Source organism: Diuraphis noxia, unplaced genomic scaffold (assembly GCF_037042655.1).
Source record: "Diuraphis noxia isolate RWA-SAM2 unplaced genomic scaffold, SU_Dnox_SAM2 contig0003, whole genome shotgun sequence".
Lineage (NCBI taxonomy): Eukaryota > Metazoa > Arthropoda > Insecta > Hemiptera > Aphididae > Diuraphis > Diuraphis noxia.
The window spans coordinates 78,619,538-78,641,540 of NW_028301713.1; the positions used below are offsets into that span (position 1 = coordinate 78,619,538).

The following is a 22,003-nucleotide window of genomic DNA, read 5'->3' on the forward strand; positions in this document are numbered from 1 at the left end:
AAATAATTGTACCTATATACCTACTTACGAGCTTACACATAATAATTTACAATAATTTATACAAAGCTCAAAGATAATAGTAATAATATAATATTGTTATCTATATCGGTTATATACATATTTACTAGATCATACCTATTTAGTATTTATTGATTTATTTAAATGTTGGTTTTCTTTTACTTTGAATTAATATACATAAAAACTATAAAATTGACTATTGAAGTGTATTTGAAAATTTTTACTAGCGTTTGTTGTTTTTAGGCTATTGTCTGGCTTACTAGTCCATAGTATTCTGTCCAAAATCAATAAAAATTGTTTAATACATAATCTGAAAAATCTACACTTGTTATGTTACATAGAGCTATTAAAATTATTTCAGTAAATTCATCCGGTAAGTCGTTAAACCTTCATCTTTAAATAAGGTAAACTGAAAAAGGTATTTAAACAACCTTCCAGTTTCAGAATTATTTTTCAAGTATTCGTTTAAAAAACTTCATTTTTTTTTTAACCATCGCCTTCACTGATTTTGTTGTAAATGTCAATATCAATAAGGTCATAATCACACAATTACTTAAAGATACTTTTTTATGAATAAATACAATAGATACATACATATCTTTCTATTTAGCATAAGAAATTAACTTGGCTAACGTTTTGTGTGATAGGGCGTGTCTTCAATGCTCAGCGGACATATGAATAGGAAAACCAGTGAGGTGATAAAAGGGCGTTCACTTGACAAAAGACAACAATAACATGTTATTATGCAGTACGGTTATTATCCTGAATATAATAATATAGTAAAAATAATAATAATATAATGCTTGACAAGTTTGACTGTAAAATAAATGTATAGAACTCGAGTAAAATAAAAATATTTTCGATACATATTAAATTATAACCTATTAGATTGGGCTAATTTTTAAAAAACATATCACTTTTTATTTTAAATAAATACAAACGAAAAATTGAGAAAGTCACTACGCAATGGAAAAAAAATCGTAACACATATATTGTATTAAAATTCCTCTGTTTTTATGTATATTTTTACCTTATTTAAAGATGAAGGTTTAACGACTTACCGGATGAATTTACTGAAATAATTTTAATAGCTCTATGTAACATAACAAGTGTAGATTTTTCAGATTATGTATTAAACAATTTTTATTGATTTTGGACAGAATACTATGGACTAGTAAGCCAGACAATAGCCTAAAAACAACAAACGGTAATAAAAATTTTCAAATACACTTCAATAGTCAATTTTATACCTCTTACCCTCAGATTCACAAAATTATTTAAATAATTATGAAACTTCAAGTCAAGATTGATTTAAATATTAATTTTATAAAATAAAATAAATAAAATACTGTATGAAAGAGAAATATTAAAAACAAAATTATATCGTGAAAAAAATTTTAATTACAAACCTACAAAAATAGATTTTTACATATTTTTATACAAGCTTAAATTAAAAATGAATAAATATGTGCGTAAAAATAATTTTAATAACTTGAGTTTAATTTTTTTTTGTTTTTGATCAACAAAAGTGTGAATAATGGATTTCCAGCTAATCGTTAAGTACATATTTATTATAATGTATATTTCAAAATTTTTTTTATATATTGTAATTCATAGCACGCCCTATACATAAACACTGTCGATAGTTATTTTAGTTATTTGTTAATAATGGCACGGTATGTTTGGCATGAACTCAATAAATATATATATTTTACTTAATGTGATTAACTTTGAGTTAAATAATTATAATTAAAAAAATACGAAGGCTCATTTAAACCTCTGTTTCAACGATATTGTTAACTATTTAATTTATGCACAAGTCTCGTCTTATCGTATCATACGACTATAGTTGTATAATATTTTATTGATTACTACCTATGAAAAAACTTTATAATAATATGATATAAATCGATTATGTCCTACTACGATGGAGAATGGTTGTTATAATGAAAACCCCTGTGTAACATACCTAACCATTCTGAATCAACTACATATTTTCTTCGGGAAAAATGTTTTATTCTACGGCCAACAAGGCAACAATAGATAATATATTATAATCTCCTTTCAATCTTTATTTGATTTTTCATATTGTATTTCTTTGTACATAGTACTACAGTAAAACGCTTGTTTCTATGCTGACCGCAACAGTTCTAGTGTATACTGTAAAAATTATATTTTCGAATTATGATATCTTATATTTTCGGCTCTAGTAACACAATCCTTAATATTTTTTTACGCGTTTCAATGATACTATTTCGACTAGAAGGCGTCCTAGATAGGTAATTTTACTACACATATTATTCATATAATTCTGATGTGTAATGAACATATGTTGCACGTACATATTTAGGTATATTTACAAGCTATCGCGTACGTACTCAAACATCTTAACAAACATTTACCATTTATTTGCAAATTTGTCAGCCGTAATATTCTCTTTTTACTAAAAGGACGTCTCACCTACACCTAAAAAACAGACACATCAAATCATGCTGTTTGTATTTATTTTATTTTTATTTTTTATAAATCCAAAATTTAAAACTGTTATCTTGCTAACTATAAATGCTGCCCGTCATGTAAAAATCTAAAAATGATTGACGACAAGAATCATTATTTTCTTTCGAACGTTATATAAGGTTTCAGTTATTCATGCTTATCTCAAAATGAAAACATAGACAGATGTAGTAGAAAAACTGAAATTCAGAAATGCTTAAATTTTTATTAAACAATTATTATGTTGTGATTGTCATCACAAACAGATTTCAAAAGTCCTAATCAAATGACTAACATCGTGTTTATTCAACACAATTACATAAAGAACAAATATATTACATAAAATTAATTTTATAATATGCATCATATGTTTGTGTGTATATATATGTAATAATAATATTTCTTTATTACGGAAATAAATTCCAATTACAGTTTTTTTTCCATATAATATATTTTACACGTATATTATCAGTAAATAAGTTATATATAACAATAAAAATAACTTAACATTAAAAAAGCAAATATGTATTAATATACATTGAAATATTTAAATTTAATTCATAAAAAATACAATGAAATAAAAACGAGATGTTAATATTGTTTCTAGTACCTAATTTGTTATATATAAAACATTCGCCATAAACGCATTTAAAGAATTAAAAAAAATCAATATATATATATATATCCTTAGTTTTGGCACATAGCCAGAATTTTTCTGAAATAATAGGAAAATAACCTACCAGAAAATTCCTACCCTACGAAACTGATTTCCGATTTCAATGAAAACGAACCTATTAACACAACACCGAGGTCAGAGGATATAAACTAAAATACATAAAATATGTGTGGAACGTTCACAATAGAAGTCGTTATTATAATTAACATGTTCGGATCGATGAAAATAAAAAATACACTTTGTGACATAATAATATTAATTTGATTTATGCTACGATAATGTTATAATGTTTTGTTTTCTATCGTCAAACAGTTTTATGATAAATCCTATATAGTTGTTTTAAATAAGGAGACAATTAAATGATTTTAATAAAATTACATCTAACTTCAAGCTAAAATAAAATAGTATAATGACTCGTATAAAAGTAAAAAAATCGTTAGTCTAAAACCCAGGGCAATCAAGTTGTCCATAACTTAGGTAATCACTCAAAACATACCACCAAGAATTATGTATTTATTTGTATATTGAAATTATTGTAGTTGGGAATCTATCATCGCATTATACTATAGTCATTAATGCATGAGTTTACAAATTATATGAACTAAAATCTCTCCTATTGTCATTTGAAAACAATATATATAATTAAAATATACGAATTAGTTAGAACTCAGTATTATTTTTACTAAAAGTAAAACAATACATACAAGAATATTAGGTATTCAATTATTTAGGTGATACCTATTTAATACGATATTTGGGTATATTCTTTTAGAGTATAATTAAAAACAACTTAATTTAATATAATGTGAATGTACATATTTTTAAATAAGTTTTGAATTCAATTAATTTGATTTTATTAAATTAGTCAAAGATACGATTTAATATACAATTGTAAGAATAAAATGCGTGCACACGGCCATTAAAAGTAATACCTATAATTTAAGGTAAAATGTTACGTTAGTTTGTCTACTGGAGTAAAATTATATAGGTAATACGTTTAGGAATGATTATATATTGATATATTATTATAACTCAAGTGTGAAAGTTAATAATTCAACGTGGAACTGAGATATTCATTGGCTCAAAAAACTCATCCAAACGGTATGTTTTTGATACCTACCTAATTATGATTATTTATATAAGACATGTTATTTCACCTTTTACATAATATGTAGGATTGGTGAGGTAAATCATATCTACACCATCGCCATAGATAGTGTGCGTCTGCGTTCGTCGCAGATGAAAAATTATTGTTACCTACTTGGGAATTAAAAATGCTGAATATTGACCCAATCAATATTATAATTTCGTCTCATTACCGTTTATTTATTTTTTTATCATTATTAATTTAATATCCAGTTGCCTCAATGCAAATATTATTATAGACGCTACTGTACAGGTTCCTAAATACTTCAGATTGGTATACTGATTAAATGTTATAATAAATCGTTATAAGGAGAAATACAATGTACTCTCTGTATAAGTTATCTTAAATTTGGACGCATAATACCTATTCTGTTTCTCCTTAAAAATTAAAAACCCAACTGTTAGCTTCATTAATCATCCAACATAAATACGAGTTTAGTTTAGAATACAAGATTGAACAAAGTTATAAAGTGTCAACAACTTTATTATAATATTTAGGGTTTGAATTTAAAATAAGATACCATATTTCATTTTTTTTTTTTTTTTTTTTTTTTTTTTTAATTATGGAAAGATAATTTTTGCATACAAATATATTATTTATATTCGTATACCTATATAGTGCTTTTGTCGCGCTTTCTGATTTTTTTATCCTTGTTTTTCTGCGTGATAGATATTTAAGTGAAATCGGATGATATGATTCGAAGAACACTATCTAGACATTGCCGTATAAAATGTAAAAAGTCTGCATGAAGATCATTTTGAATAATATATGAGAATACTCGATTGTTTTACTGAATTAAATATAAGTGAGTCAGAGTAATGCATTAAAAAAAAAAAAATTCAGCTCTTTGTTTTTTTTTTTGTGAATACCGAGAACAGAAATAAAAATAATTATTACATGTTGGCTTGATAAAAATAACATCTACTCTGTGGTGGTTTGTGTGTGTGTTTTTTTTTTCATCATCTCATCACAAAAGTTATGGAACAGCATTTTACTGTGTCATGACGCCCTTGTTAGAGCAGACGTATACCGTTGTTAACGTGAGAGAAAAAATCAATCGAAACGAAAACACATGTGTTTGAAACCGACACAAGACAACGAGAACAATATTAATACTATGGAGAATGTATCGAGTCAAAGTAGTATAAAAGGAAAATGTTCCACTGATAACAATAATACGAAATAATGTAATGTGATGATGATGCAGCACAGTTTTCCTTTTAGAGAAAGATTTAGACACGTATACAGCGTAATTAACCACACCTGCAGGAAAGGCATTTTCATTTGTGTATACGGTATGATTGATATTCTGATCTCACCTTAAAGTTTTTCACTGTAAAACGTGTGCTAACTAAATACGTATAAATATATATTTATAAATATACATATATATATATATATATATATATATATATATATATATATATATATATATATATATGTAGTGTTCAAAATGAATTCCCTGCAGCTCTCGGGTCGACGGTGCTCGTAGTGTAAGAAGTGGTTTAGTTTGTATTTCTTTTTGAACCTGTGCAAATAGTATGACGAAAAATTCGCGTCTGAAACAAATACGATTCGTACGGGTTTTTTTTAAATGTGAGTGTGTGTGTGTGTAATCGTGTTCACATAAGTTCTTTTCTCGTCATGTTTACGATGTAAATTTCTTAACCACATATCCATCGACCGACACCTGTTTGCTACAAACTAAAAAAACAATGTAAATTTTTGTTTAAAAAAAATATTTTTTTTTTGTCAAGATTGTGTGTACGGATAGACGAATGACGCGATTGTTAAGTGCACGGATAAGTGTCCACTTGTGATGGCCCTGTGCAAAAAAGCATCTAAGTTCGGACCCTCAAGACTGAGATTGATATTAGTGCGTAATACGAACAACTACATCATAATACATTATAATAATATTATGATGAACTTGAAGTCGATCGAACGTCGTATAGAATGGTATATAGATATTGAAATCGTGCTTGATCAACTGTCAGGGAGTATATAGGAATGTATTACCAGCATTGCATTATATGTAAATATAAATATTACGTTTAATATGTTAAATCTAACCTAACCTCGTTTACATAACAATAGAAATATTGTATTAAATATAATAGTAATTTCAAACGTGATTTTGATTATATAGTTTTTATTTAACACAATAACAACGAGAAACAGGAACGTTTGAATTATGTTTTTATGAAAATTGAAGTGAGAAAGCTGTTTTTTAAATATTATTAATAATAACTGCCTTTGTTTCTGCTTAACATTTAATTTGTATGTATAACGTAGTTTATTTTGTATAACTTTTCGCTTGACCAAGATTCTTGATATTTGGAATTTCAAAGTTTATGCATCAGAAACGATAGTTAATAAATGTTAAATGCAAGTTGAAAAAAACTTTTATTTCTTATCATTGTATATTTTATTATATGGCATTAATTTTGAATTATATTTTAAAGAATTCTCAATAGGTATAATATATGTAATTTACGGGTTACATATATTATATATATATTACAATATATTTTTCATTATTTACAGTGTGTTTTATAAATATAATAAGATATACATAACAAAAACTAAATTCCATAAAATACAAGTTAAGTCACTGTTTAAAAAGCAATTAATCGTTCAAACAGTTTTATCGATGGTCATTATTGAGTCAGATGTTTTTAAATTTTATAAATTCTTATCTAACCATTAATTCCCAAGTTTGGCAGAGAAATTGAATTTATAGTTCCTTCAAAACCAGCTTATAAATAAATCAAACCAAATGGTTGTTCGATAGTAATCCATCTCTTATTTTATAATGTATGTATTTAGAATCAAGTATGGATAAGTGTGTGAACCTTTTTGATAAATTCTCGGATAAACAAATGCAAATTTCATTTTATTAAAATATTTTTCAAACCATTCGTTCATTGTAATCAATTCTATCATGATGACGTACCCACACAATGCCATTTTTAGATAACGATGTACAATTAATATAATGTTTAATTGAATAATAATAATATGATGATGGCATGATGCGGACTGTTGTGTGATGGAATTATTTTATACGTTTTAGTGAATTGGACATTTTTTTTTATTTTATTCTTTGTTAAATTAGCTTTAATTAATTAAATGGATTGAAATGTTATATAAATGTAACTTTCATTATACAAAAAAGCCATTATTATGTATTTTAGTTAAAAATAAAGGTTCATTTTAATAGTTTGATATTTATTGTTTTTGGCTAAGGATTATTGTATATCTATGGTTTGGTTTTAATATAAAGTATATAAAACCGTATCATATAATAGTACAGCATTTAAACATGAATTCGATGGTCTTCAATTGCTTTTACGTAAGGGTTGATTAATTGAATACGCAAGTGTGATAATAATAATAATAATAAAAAAAATAATTTAAAGAATATTACAGGTTATCATCGTACTCAGAAATTACAAAATGCGGTTAACTAATTGCCAGTCTGCCAAATAATATATATCTTTAAAATGTTAGTTCAACTTAAATTTTCAAATACATGATATTCATATTTTTTGGATTGGTTTATGGATTTTTAAAAATACCGAATATAATAATTTTATTAATTACCTTTAATTACCTAATAATAACTGTTTAATTGTTTTTGATACTTTGTACATAAACATATTGTATTATAGTATTTGTAGCCTTGTAGGATTTTCAGTAGATATATTATGAACTATAATATAGTATATTATGCAGATACCTGACTTATATAACCTTACGCTTAGTTATATTAAGGATAACTAAATGCAATTAATTTGTCTTTGTTTAACGAATTTGAATTAGGCATTAAGTCTAATTATGAATTGAAATAAACTCTTCCATATTTTTTTATAGCTTTAATTTAAACATGGAATTTTTAAATTTATACTTTTTAATATACATTTTTATAATTTATTAAAATAAAATCAAAAATTTGGAAAAGTTCAATGTCTAAAAGATTTGACATAAAATTAAAATCTGTTTTCAGAAATATTATTATTTTAATAGATCAATCGGTACATTGGAAATAAAACACGACATATTTGTCAACCTTCCTCGTATCTCAAAAAAAAAAAATCGGAAATGAGTTAAACACATCAAATTTTCAGCAAAAAAACAAACGATTAAGTGTAAAATAGCACGTATAGGTACAACATAAGAGAATATATAAACGTTGAAACAATATCACGTATATACATTATCAATATTTTATAATTAGTTTTTTGTGTCTCCTGAAAAAAATACGTTTTTAGATGTGAGGTATTGATTTAACAACGAGTCAACCAATTCCAAATTTGAGTGTGTATAACATACAGATAGATCATCACCGCTACATTCAATCCCTGTAAGACTGAAACACTCTACAAAGGTTATCATAATTCAATTGATAACAAATGTGTAATAATAAACAATTAAATAATATTCATGGATTAGTTGAATGCATATAGATAGAGATTAATCTCAGTCCATGATATGAGTTGGTAATGTTTATATCATATCGATTCTTTATAATATGAATTATAATTTTTAACTACAATACATATAGCTGATGATTAAAAATATTACCTTCAGATTATATATTCAGTTTTAAGCAAAATATATTATGAGATATTAAATAAATCTGTTTAAAAAGTTACTATGCACAAAGTCACCCAACACATAAAATATCTTCTACTGACCAAGTGATAGATATTAGTGTATTTTACAAAATAAATATCGATTTTTATATAACAATAAGAATACTGAAATTTTGGATAAACTATGCATGTAATAAAGGAAACGTCTCACATAATAAAATTTATGATGAAAGAAAAATCACATTTGTAGTCGCACTGCACTATCGCTATGCCCGAACGTGTAGGGCACATATTCGGGTGATCGGTTTTAACTGACGTCAGTTATTATTATTTTTACGATGGATAATATGCGATGTGGTTAAATTTTAATTACGTAGTGGTGTATTACATTTTTTTTTAAGTATGCACGTAGGTATTGCTCTGATTCAGTTGGATTTTCTCCTCTGGTTTCCATCACCATCGCCACCTTGCGTAGGTTTATGATAATATTATTTGTATGCGCATAAATCGTCCTTATTTTTTTTTTATACAGATTCAACCTCCCTTCACCACCACACGCACAATTCCGGCGACCTAATTTCCAAAACGACGACTATAAAAAAGGTTACGCGGACGTTATTATACACTCGCTGGTCATGACACCGAGTGAATACTCGAGTTTGGCTCGAACGCGACATTAAAAATGTATACATTGTATTTTATTATTAGGCATTTAATAATATTATATAATTTTTTAAATATTTTCGTACACGTTATGTCAAGGTCCACGGTGGTAGGGTGGTTGATAGCTGTTTTATTTTTCCGATGTGTTGTTCCCAGCGCTCTGTTGAGTGCTACGTTTGTTTACAGCGTGTCACGTAGCATATCACCTGCACCATTCCATGACTACCACGCATGAGATTAATATGTACCTAAATATTTGAATATGTTGCAGTGAATTAATTCATATAAGTTATGTATGATTGATGACGCGACCACCGTCAACTAGGCACGTTTTGAGACCATAGATTTATATGTACGTATATTATAATATTAAACTAATATAAATTAGGAACGCCTTAAGAGGGCGAAAAAATAAAAACATTTTAAACAATATTATGATAACCATTACAATGTAATAGGCGTTTAAATGACAAAAAAATGTTTTTATAATATTTTAATTATTTCACTTAAAAGTCAATAGTTTCGTAAAAACTTCAAGTTGTTCGATATGATGGGTAAATGAAATTAATAATACAATTTTTTTAGAAAAATGTTTTTGCTGTATTATATTTTAATGTATTTTTTTGTTCTTATGACGAAACATAATACATTATTTTAATGGTGCGTATATTGTATGTATTATTGTGGAAATGTTAATCAGAAACCCTATACCGTACAAAACAATTTCACACAATCAATAAAACCATTTATTAGATCGCAAAGAACCATTATGTCAGATATCTGGCTTCTAACACATGAGAGTCAAGCAATAACTTACTAAATTCGAATGCACACCCGTCTTTATTTTTTGTATTTTATACGAAAGAAAGGTTGTCAGTTTCAATTTGTGGTGTATAGAAACTTGTATCGTACATTTTCCAAAAAAAAAATTCGATATTTTCTATGAGATATTATTATAACTAGTAAGATCAAAATCAAAATATACATACAAAACAACTTATAATAATTTAAATATTGAAAATCGTTTCAAATCCCAATTGTTTTTAAAAAAAATTATTCCATAATAATATTTCTATTTAATCTTAATCAATGCATGCTCTACATAGTTTGTAATAATTGGAATATATTATTTAACCATTACAAAAATATCATATGAATGATTTATTTTATTGAGTTAAGTTATAAATTACATATGTAGTTAAAAAAATGTAACTTAATTTATTATTTCAACTTAAATATTTTAAAAGCTATGTTTTTTAGATAGAGGATTATAAAAACAAATCTAAATACGTAATTTAATGTTTTTATTTCGTTTTTTATGTAATTAATTTGTGGTTAATTAGCTAACACAAAATTGTACTAAAATCCTAATACCTTCAAGATAAACTTTAATAGTGTAACATTGAAATATATCTTGAAATGTATTGAGATTTTAAATCATTCCATTGACTGTTTAAATATCAACATTTTCTGATTACCTATAAATATAAAATTAGGACCAAACGTTTATCTGGAAGCGTGATCATAGCCATTTTTTTTTTTAAATTTGTTATTTAAATAAACATATTTTTAAATTGCACGCACATTAACGGTACCATATATAAGTAATCGATAGATAAAAACAAAAAAATAACTGCTGGTCGATATTTAAGGTTGTTTTAATTTAAATGTTACTTGATTTTTTTCATTAAACTTTTACCAAATTAAATCTAGCTTAATAAAACTAATGTAATAACCTAAATCGCTACATTTAATGATTAATTCTTAAGCACGTATTATATTTTGCGACGTAATCATGTTATTTCTGTATAACCAACCATAAATCAAATTTGTTAGTAAAGAACTTACCTTGCAACTGTAAATAGTTTATAAATTAGCTTTGGCTAAACGAAAAATATTGATTTTCAATGTTCGTTTTGAAATAAATAAGCTGGAAATAAAATCATGAAACTAATGAGTAATGGGGTTGTGTTAGATTTTTCCGTAGTGAATTTTATTTTACGCACTAGATGCCTGGTCAAATTCTTAAACAAAACGAAACATATCCTAAATAAACGCTTTAACCATTGGATATTGATTTTTCTACCTGCTGTGAAACTCTTTAAATTACAAAATGTTTTGTATACAATGATAACTTTTAATTATTTTTAAGTTTTTTTTGTTTTAAAATTGGATTCTTTATACAAATAAGAAAAGTGTGTTTATATAATATTGTAGAAATTATTATAAAATTATTTATTGTTGTAAATAATTAATTAATATATTTATTTATTTTTCATCGTGAAAACTAAGTTTTTTCTTCGCAATTATGTTATGTTTATAAATAGTTAGTGGTAATTCCAAGGTTTCCTGGCATAGTTACAACACACAATTTATTTAGTGACTCTTAAATAAAGATATAAGTACCTACATATCTACATATCTACAGTAAAAATTAAGATATATCAGTATTATATTTGTGGGTATATCTGCACTAAAATAGCATACCAAGCATTATGTGGTGACTAATAATATTATCATGCAAGGAAATTTACCTATTTTATATGCATGCAATTTTAATACATGTAAATATTAAAGGCAATAGGGTTCGACAAATTGTTTTTAGTAGGACAATGCGACGTAGTTCTTGTATATTTTATAAGACGGCGCTCAGTATAGGCATTCTTAAGGCATATAAGTGTAGTTGCAATCACAGAGTAATCAAAGAAATTAATTTCATTACATGTATTCAATATTATCATATTTATTATTAAAAGCTAATTATTACATTTATTATTAGGTATTTAAACTAACCATCGTGGTCAGACATCGAAATTAAAGCACGAAAAACGTCAGATTGTGTTTGCAGTTAGAAAATACATGATATAATTATTGTGCATTAATTTATTGTCAACTAATAAAAAATATATGATTGCAAGGTATACACTTAGTGGATGTTTTTGTTTCTAACTCATTAACCCATTTGATTATCGAACCGTTTAATTGGTCGATCATTCGCACCTGAATGACAATGCAAAACATTAATTATTCGATTGCTTGACCATAAACGGGAAGATGAATTTCAGCCATTACGTACGAAAGTGGTATGTGTATACAAGTAATTAGCCTAACTATGTATTGTAGTAATTATAGTTAATTACCTAACTTGATGGTCATTCTAAATTTATAACTTAAAAATCGGCATAACGTCAACGACGAACGGTTTAATATATACCTCTAGAACAGTCTATATGTCAACATGATCAAAATTTCCAAATTAATATCATATTGAAATATGCTCCTCAAAACGTACGGATATTTACATTATCACTGTATATTATAGTAAATTATAATACAAACCACGGCGGCGGTATTTTAGAATACTATTTATTGATATACGCGACGTTATTCACTAAGACGCCCAATATTTATTTTGAATAAATTGGATTTCTGCAGGTGGTTTGCAACTTGAATATGGTAAGAAGAAAAACACTGAAAGGCATTTCAAAAAGCATTATATTATATTTACAAGCGCTTTGTACTAAATGTTCATATTTCTTATGCAATCTGTATTTATAGAATAATCGATTTTTAGTTTTATATTATTGGGTGCAAGCAGACACGAAAATATGTATTTAATTATATTACTTATGTCTTTAGGTTTATACATTTTAATCTCAGTACGTGATTCATTTTTAAATGTATCAAAGAAAGACGTAGGTATCACTCCGTAGTTGTATAATAGGTATGAAGTTAATTGAGTAAAAATCGACGTGAAGATAACCACATTAACACCGTAGATACACTGTATGCATTGAAAATAAAGTCTAGTAATCCGACGCGGTGCTATGATATATATCAGTAATAATTATATAGCCGTTCTAATATGGCGTGGAATGTATGCACACCGTGTTTAGTTACTATATATTACGTCCATTTATATCGCAATGGTAATAATAATTCCCTTACGGACGATTTTATGCCCACCCACACCCACACTTTAAGTATACCGTTCCAAGAGGAGAGGGCATAATATAATAATTTAACATTTAACGGCGACGGATCGTCCGGACGACAATGATAATTTATTCAAGATACTGTTCTTCTATATATAGGTTAGGTACTGCGGCTATTAAGCAGAGTAGGGCTCATTAAGGTTCACGATGCGGACTTATGTTTGATTAAAAACAAAACTATCAAGTCGGCACCGGGTGTGCTCGCTCCGCGTGTTGAGTGATTGAATATTATTATATGACGGATATTAGTGGTTAATATAAATATTGTAAAATGCACGAAAAACAAATACATTTATATTATATATCTACGATAGTATGCTTATTACACGCTGTGATTCACATTTAAAAAAAAACATCCATCGATATTAGATATGTCTAAAAATACGAGTAATAGTAATAATTTTGTATACATATAATATGTTATCTTTCCCTAAACTATAAAATATTATTTGATATGTGATTATATTATATATATAAAGTATTATATGTAGTTCCGATTAATTAATGTAAATTACCGCAGGCCGTTCGTGACGTGTTCTATATAATATGATAGTTGGTAATTGGTATTATTTGCAAAATTGATATTACTCATTATTTGATTATGTATAATATTGTTTATAGTATTATTATTTTACCAATTCGTTTTCATTATACGGTAATTTTAATGTATCATGGATATGTGTTATCTTTTTCATTTATAAAATATTTACCCGAGGGAATTTTTGGATTTTAATATTCGTTAAAAAATATATATTATATTCAAACATAATTCATTAGTACAATAATGATTACGTTTTCAACTCGTGCGCACATCAATTACAATAATTATTGAAATACCTTTCGTTCAACAACATTATCGACTGGTTTAAATGATGTAATCATGTTTGATGTTTATGTATATCACTAACTAATACACAAAAAAACACAATTTACATTTATTATATGAATAATTTATTTTATAATTAGTTTTTCAAAATATGCTTATTTTCTATAAACTGTTAGTATAACAACAATTGGAACTATTTGTTTCTATAATAAATAATCATGCCTTTCAGTATTATTTACTTACGATAAAACTTTACACTTAAAGAAAACGTATTGAAGTATCACACATTTTACATCACACAAATGAACATTAATTTTCTCAAATAATTATTGCGTGCCTATTTTAAGTATATGAATATTTGCATATAGATTTTAAATTCTTACCCATACACTTATTGACAAACATTTTAGTTAGTTTTTCATTTTTGGATGTACAAAATAATTTTTATTTATTGGTTTTAATGATTTTTAAGTATTGTACTTACCAATAAAATATAAAATCACGAGTTTATATAATTTAAATATTGTTTAATTTATATTAATATTGTCTAGGAATAAATTGTGGTAAATTATTTAAATATTTTTGTACTTTAATAGTTTAATACACTTAATATAATTATAATTATATGCTTAAAGTACATAGTTTCAAACTATGAAACATTTACTAAATAAGAAAAAAATATGCTGGGAATAATTATCAGGAAAAATATAAAATAGTTTTTGAATATATGAAAAAAGTTAGACCATTTTTAAATTATTTACATTTATGTTAATAATAATAATTTATACAATCATATTAAAAATTGTCAATTTATTTTATGGATGAAAAAACATACTATTAGGTGTGTATAATTTTTTGAATGTAAACCTTTTTTTATTATGTATAATTATTGTGTACTTACCGTACCTACATTGAACAAATAAAGTATATAGTACAAAATATAAAATTATTTTTATATTTTACATGATGTTTACTATTTTATCATAAATTAATATTGCAGTTCATTAATAAATCATATCCATTGATTAATGACAAAAGAAAACGTATACTATATATAGTATATTTAAATTACATAATATGTATTATAATATTATTAGATATGCCGATATGCCGGTATACTATGCGGTCAATATTTTTTTATAGTTTCTATATAATAATTATCAGACGGAAAATAAGGTGAGCTCAATGGCTACGCACCAGGCAAAATAATGGAAGGGTACAATATAAACTTCTCATTAAAAAAAAAAAAGTAATCGACCAGATAAGTAAAATGCAAATTATATATTGCATAAAATGAACAAATCAAACAGCTTATTATTAACATTTTAATGATTCTAAACAAACTTTAATATATTCTACTTTCTTGGAAACTATTATTGACAAAAAATAGTTTAAAATAATTTAATTATTGTATTGTGTTAAAATAATCTCAACAGTTAACTGTTTTATTAATATTTTTTTACGCGACAGCCCATGATTATTCAAATTAATATGTGTTGCTTATATCAAAGGATGTTTTCGGTTTAACATTACGCAATTATTAGTGGTAATTTATCACTAGTTCTACGGTTTGTGACAAATATACACTATTCGTCGATAATCGCAATATTCTAGCGGGAACAGAGTTGTAGGTACGGCTTGTACGAATATTCAGTAACTTTTGCACCAGTTATTTGTCACCTTCCTTGTGTGTTATCGGAAAAGTGACAGTAATCAATGATGCGTGAATTCTTGAAATACAAAAATAGCAGAAATGATTTATTTGATTATACTGTAAGTTGACGATTATTAGAGTATTCGCACATTATATATTTGTCGAATACGCGATTCGTGGGAACTCAGCTAAGCTTATAATATTACATTTTAATGTATTATTATTATGTTTTATAGTTGTTTCAATTCTAATTTGCATTCACTCGCAAATTCACTTCGGATAATATATTTGTGTTCACTATACGTCTTAACCGTTTTTCACATTCACCTATATCCATATTGTTATCTGCACCCAGGCATTCGAGTACTGCTGTTTGACACCGTGTTGAGGAATCGATACTTTGTATATTTTATGGCCCTGAGTATACTATTACATATATTACAATTTCGTAGGTACGTCATAAAGTAAACAGTATCAATAATATAGAACAGAAATAAAGTCCTATGCACTACCTGTTGATGACTGGGCAAACGGCAAACATGGCGCGGGGGACTGATATTGTTGTGTCGTACTACACCGGAAGATGTGACACGGACAAATACCATACAAAAATATGACATAAACAACCGAGGTAAAAGAACAAATCTCGGAGCCATCAGCTGGCATCAGAGTCCGGAAAAAGACGGTCACGGAAGAACCACTGTTGATTGCTGCAGGTACAATATGCAGGGTTCTTGTCCGGTGCGGTGAACGTGGTTTAAATGGGTCGTTTTATATTAATACTATTGAACTTTTGAAACTTTTTCCCGTTCGTTTTTTTTAGTGACGGAGTGTAACACGTCTTGTGTTTGTTGGTGTGTGTGTGTGTGTGTTATAAATAATAACAATAATAATAATGTATTTGTTCACCACGGTCTGTAATCAATACTACGCCAGAATTGTTAGAGAAAACGTGTGTGAAGGTAATCAATAGATTTTCACGCGTTAAAATAATCATACTATTATCATCGTCAAAACGTTTTTTTTTTTTTTTTACGCACGTGTGCGTTTCCATCGCGCCCGCGCCCGCGCCTAATGCATCTCAGCCGGCGCGTCGCGTTATCGATGCGCCTCACAAACGGCGCGACGGTTGTGCCCAGTCCAAAATGTTGGCGTGCGAGAAGCTATTTACGAATTTGATCTATATCTACCACCACACCACATGCATAATATGTTTCCTTGAATTATTCATTTTCGTTGAACAGTTTGTCGTGAAATATTTTGTTTTACTCAAACATTTACCATTTTTATAATTCGTAGCTGGTGAGTTTTTTGGACATTATTATTGACTTAGGATTATACAAAAAAAAAAAAAACCGCGATAAACATACAAACCATACAAATATATTGTTCATTTATAAATTCACAAAAGGATATTGCTATAATGTTATTTTACTGTTCTATAAAATCAGAAATAATAATACTATTTCTTTAAAATATATGATAATGTTCATCGTTCAACTAGATCAAAGTTGATTGTAATACATAATCATAGCCCAAAATAATATATTTTTTTAAATTTATTATTGGAAGTACCAATACGTAACAGTATAATTGCATATTCTGTTAAAATCATCTACATTTGTGTCTAGAGATTGAGATGCGAAACATGCACAGAAGGCTTTAGGTTTATTCATTTTACACTCGCTTGGAGCGCAGTTCTTAAATTTTTAATTGAGTGGATTTCAACTTATTTTGTTTCCAATCTTAGCATCATAAATGATACAGTGTATACGTATGTATAGCGTGCTATACAATCAGCTATCATATTAAGTTATATTTAAAATCGTTATTTAAATACACGAGCTCAAAGCACATCGCGCGGCTAGTCTATTTTTCTATAGTTGCATGAAACACGGTCACGATAATAGACATTATATGTTACCTGAAGAATACTGTTCAAACTTACCGAATTAATGCTCGAACGTCCGTCTCCAGATCTACGACACGACGACCGCGGACGACAATTTATTTGCACGTGCGCACACGACACTACACGTGACGGACGGAGACGACGGACAGTGAATTTTTTTTCGTTTCACCTCTCAGATCTTCCCGTTCGCAATAACTATTATTTCGCCGACACAACGGTGACGGTCTATAATTATTCAACGTGTGCGCTCGAAATATTGTATTTTCCGTTAAAATTTTCCTCGTTTTTTTCCCCGACACTATAAAAAAAAAAAATGTGGTTTTTATGCTGTTTTCGGTGCGTACTTACTGCTAAAAATCCCGTTTGGTTCACAACATCACAATGGACACGATCTGGGAACACTACAGCGGCGCCGGTGGTCCGGGATCGGTGGCGGCGGTGGTTATTCGTCGGTCCCTTTACTCCGAGGGGAGGATAACGCGGTGCGCGCGCATCGCGATACGCCACCACCTCTCCGCCACCGACACCAACGCCTCGCTATTCACTATAGTATAACTACGCTTAAGTTCTCGTCCCGGAATCCAACCCGCTGGTTCGTTTCTTTTTACCAGTTTATTTTTCTTAACATTTATTTTTCTCATCAATCCCTTTCACCCAGTTTTATTTTTTTCCAACCCCTCCGTCATCATAACAGCTTTACACGCACACTTTAATATTGTATAACCCCGCGAACGTTATGATATAATCGTCGTATTCTACGGTTGTAAAGACTTCGAATCCCACGTCGAGCTTAATTATATTACGTTGTTATTATTTACACGGAAAAACTACAATCATTGTTAATCGGGTAGGCATAGGTACAACGCGGCAGAATGTGCAGGTAGCCTCTGATGTGGCGAACGCGTGTCCATCGATTCACCGGTGTTGAAAACAGTCGTGTCGATATAAGGCATAATATACTATATGATGATGATAAGTCGTATCTTTCGTAAACCTAGGTACTAAATTTCTATAACGGGCATTTTGTTATTCTGTCACATGACTGTTTTCACGTGACCGTGCGTGTGGTAAATATTTGTTAAATGATTATGATTGCTGAACTAAGTTCATTTTATTTGTTTTGCTTTTTCCTCATTTTTTCTGATCTGTTATCTTGAAATAAGTTTGTGTATAAATATATATATATAAATGATTGATTAGAAAATTTTGAATGCTTTTCCAAGCGTTTTAACACATTTCATTACAGGTTTTATTGTTTTTGTTTTTTATTCGATACGAAAGATAAAAGCAAAATATGAGCAACAAGAGTTAAAAGTGATCGCATGATGGGTGCAATAAACAAATAATTTAATTTAAAATGTTATAATAATTCTATTAATTCTATAAATTAAATACTCGGTTTAATTATTTTAAATATATTTTGACCTCGTTCATTTTTATGGTGAAAAATCATTTCAATTATAAATTAGGGTGACGAGATAAATCAGATACGATGATGACAATCCCGGTTAATACATTATTATGTGACATGTCCACAGTTAAAATGTATAGTATATTATAATGATTATATGTTTTTTATTTGATATTTACATTCTGTGTTTGACAGCACAATAAGTAAATAGAATAATTTATGTATAATATTATAACTTTGTATAATATGAAGAGGGAGGCCAACCAGTGATGGAACCCAACGTGAATTTATTTCAGAATACAAAATCTCTGTAATATTTTATCTTGAGCCTATGGATGGGAATTTATGGGTTGAGTAGATGTGATTTGCGATATTAATCGATTAGTATGGGAAGGTAGTTTGAAATAAAAAGATCTGTAATGTTTGTTGGCTAATTGGTCAACTTACTCTATTTTTAGATCAGATTGTAGTGAAAAATTGGATACGAACCAAGGGGCAAATGTTATCATACGGAGAGTAACGGACTGGAATGCTTGTATGGTGCGAATTTGGGAAGGCTTAGCACAGCCCCAAATTTGGATTGCATATGCCCATAATGGTCGCAAGAGAAATTACTAAATAATAAGCTTGGCTTGTATTGGTAGTTTTGACTTTAAAATCGGACGAAGTAGGCGAAGGCGGCTGTTGAGGGTTTTTCTTTTTAGTTTAAGGTGTCGGCCCTAAGTTGAACTTTTATCGAGCGTAATGCCGAGATATTTTACATTAAGAGATAATGGAATTTAGATACCTTGAAAATGAACAGGTGGAGGTTCTGTTCTTTTTAAAGTGATTGGTACATAAACAGATTTGTCTGGATTTATTTGTATTCGCCACTTGGTTGCCCAGTTGTCGAAGCAATCTAAGTGTATTTTTAGACAGTTGGATATTTCGTCAGGGTCATTATAAACACAAAGTATTGCGGTGTTGTCTACGTAAGTAGCCAGGGTGGTGTTTGTTATGTCGGCTGTATAAATATTGAATAGATCAGGAGAGAGGTCACTGACTTGGAGCACACCAGCTTTAATGCAAAAGTGTGATGAGTATATAAGCTTCCATATCGGATTTTGTAGGAGTGGTTTTCAAGGTATGAGTGAATAATTAGATAATATGGCACCGGTAGAAAAAGTTTGAGTTTGTATGAGTTTTGTTGGCCTTCATGCTTCACTCGATCAAAAACTTACGCTACGTCCAGGAAAACACCAAGACAAAATTGCTTCATTTTGAAGGAAAATTATATTTTGTCTGTCAACCTGTGACATTGGTGGATAGTGGAATGTTTTTCTCTATAAACCCGAATTGAGAGTTTAGTATAATTTTATGAGTTTGCATAATAAATCTAATTCTTTTGAGTATTATTTTTTCGAGCAGTTAAGCTAGAGTTGGAAGTAAGCTTACCGACCTGTAGGAGGTAGCTAGAGTCTTTGATTTATTTGGTTTTGGTATAAGTATTACAGTTTAAAACTTTCATATTAACGGGAAATATGATTATCTTAGCATAGCATTGAAGATAAAAAATAATTAGTAGAATGGGTTTGTATAGGCACAATGTATAATATGTGTCTTCTAAAATACCAATCAATTTATTGTTTTCTAAAAAGTTCTAGACAAAGCATGTTTTCAATTAAAGCTTTTTGGAGTTACACCAATAACCGCCATATATACTATTATACTAACATACATACTTATTCGCAGTGGATTATATACATAGACCTTATACTGAGTATAAGGTCTATGGTTGTATATGAAACTATTGAAATAAAAATATTTAAATAATTATAAATATTTAAAAGTATAGAAATAATTTATGTTTACGATAAAATTAAATATTCATAAATTAACATAGAACTGATTAGTTTTGTTTTAAGTTTTTTGAAAACTAAAAATTATTTAGTCTTGTTTTGATATTATAACAATTATTTATTGAAAATATATTATACTAAACATAAATTAATTATTTATCTATTGTTAATAAGTTTTTATGATAAAAAATACTTATCTTGCAATTCTTGCATATACTAATGTTAATTTGGATACTGTAACATACCTAATTCACAACAATTTAGGTAGTTTTAATCAAATGATTGTGAAACTCATCCATACAATCAATTAATCAATGAAAAATCAATATTGAGCAATATGTGGTTTTAATGTTTTAATTTATATACAGTATATGTGTATACTATAGAGTTGGCAGTATAGTGATTAACAGTTTCCAACCGTTCCTGGTTTTTGAAATTGGGGGAAAAAAAGAATTTATATACTATATATATGTCATATGACTAGGTACTTAATATCTAATTTACCATAAGATTCAATAATTTATTGAATATTGGATCACAATACTATACAAAAAAGTCTTTTGGGCTAAAAACAAAGGTTTTAAAATTGTTGTCTGCACAAGACTTGCGGTCTGTTGTAGTCATTACTCATTTTTATGATTTATGTGTGCGAGGCGAACGTTGACAGTTGGTCTGGGTCACATTAAAATTATAGTGTTGTTTGTAGAGCATTTGACATTCTTTCAAAGAATAAAAAAAAAAAAAATAGAAATGTCACTCTATGCTGTATAAA

General features: G+C 27.9%; 1 protein-coding gene across 2 annotated transcripts in view; it reads right to left on the reverse strand.

Moving 5' to 3' along the window:
- LOC107171053 (cyclic nucleotide-gated channel alpha-3) overlaps nucleotides 1–18,410 on the reverse strand; it is a 110,439-nt gene extending 92,029 nt beyond the window's left edge. Inside the window, exon 1 of one of the 2 annotated variants that reach the window (XM_089223596.1) lies at nucleotides 18,019–18,410. The gene's annotated coding sequence lies outside the window, so the exon portion shown is untranslated. The remainder of the gene's footprint in view (nucleotides 1–18,018) is intronic. The other variant, XM_089223597.1, reaches the window with a different exon arrangement.
- Nucleotides 18,411–22,003: the final 3,593 nt, after the last annotated feature.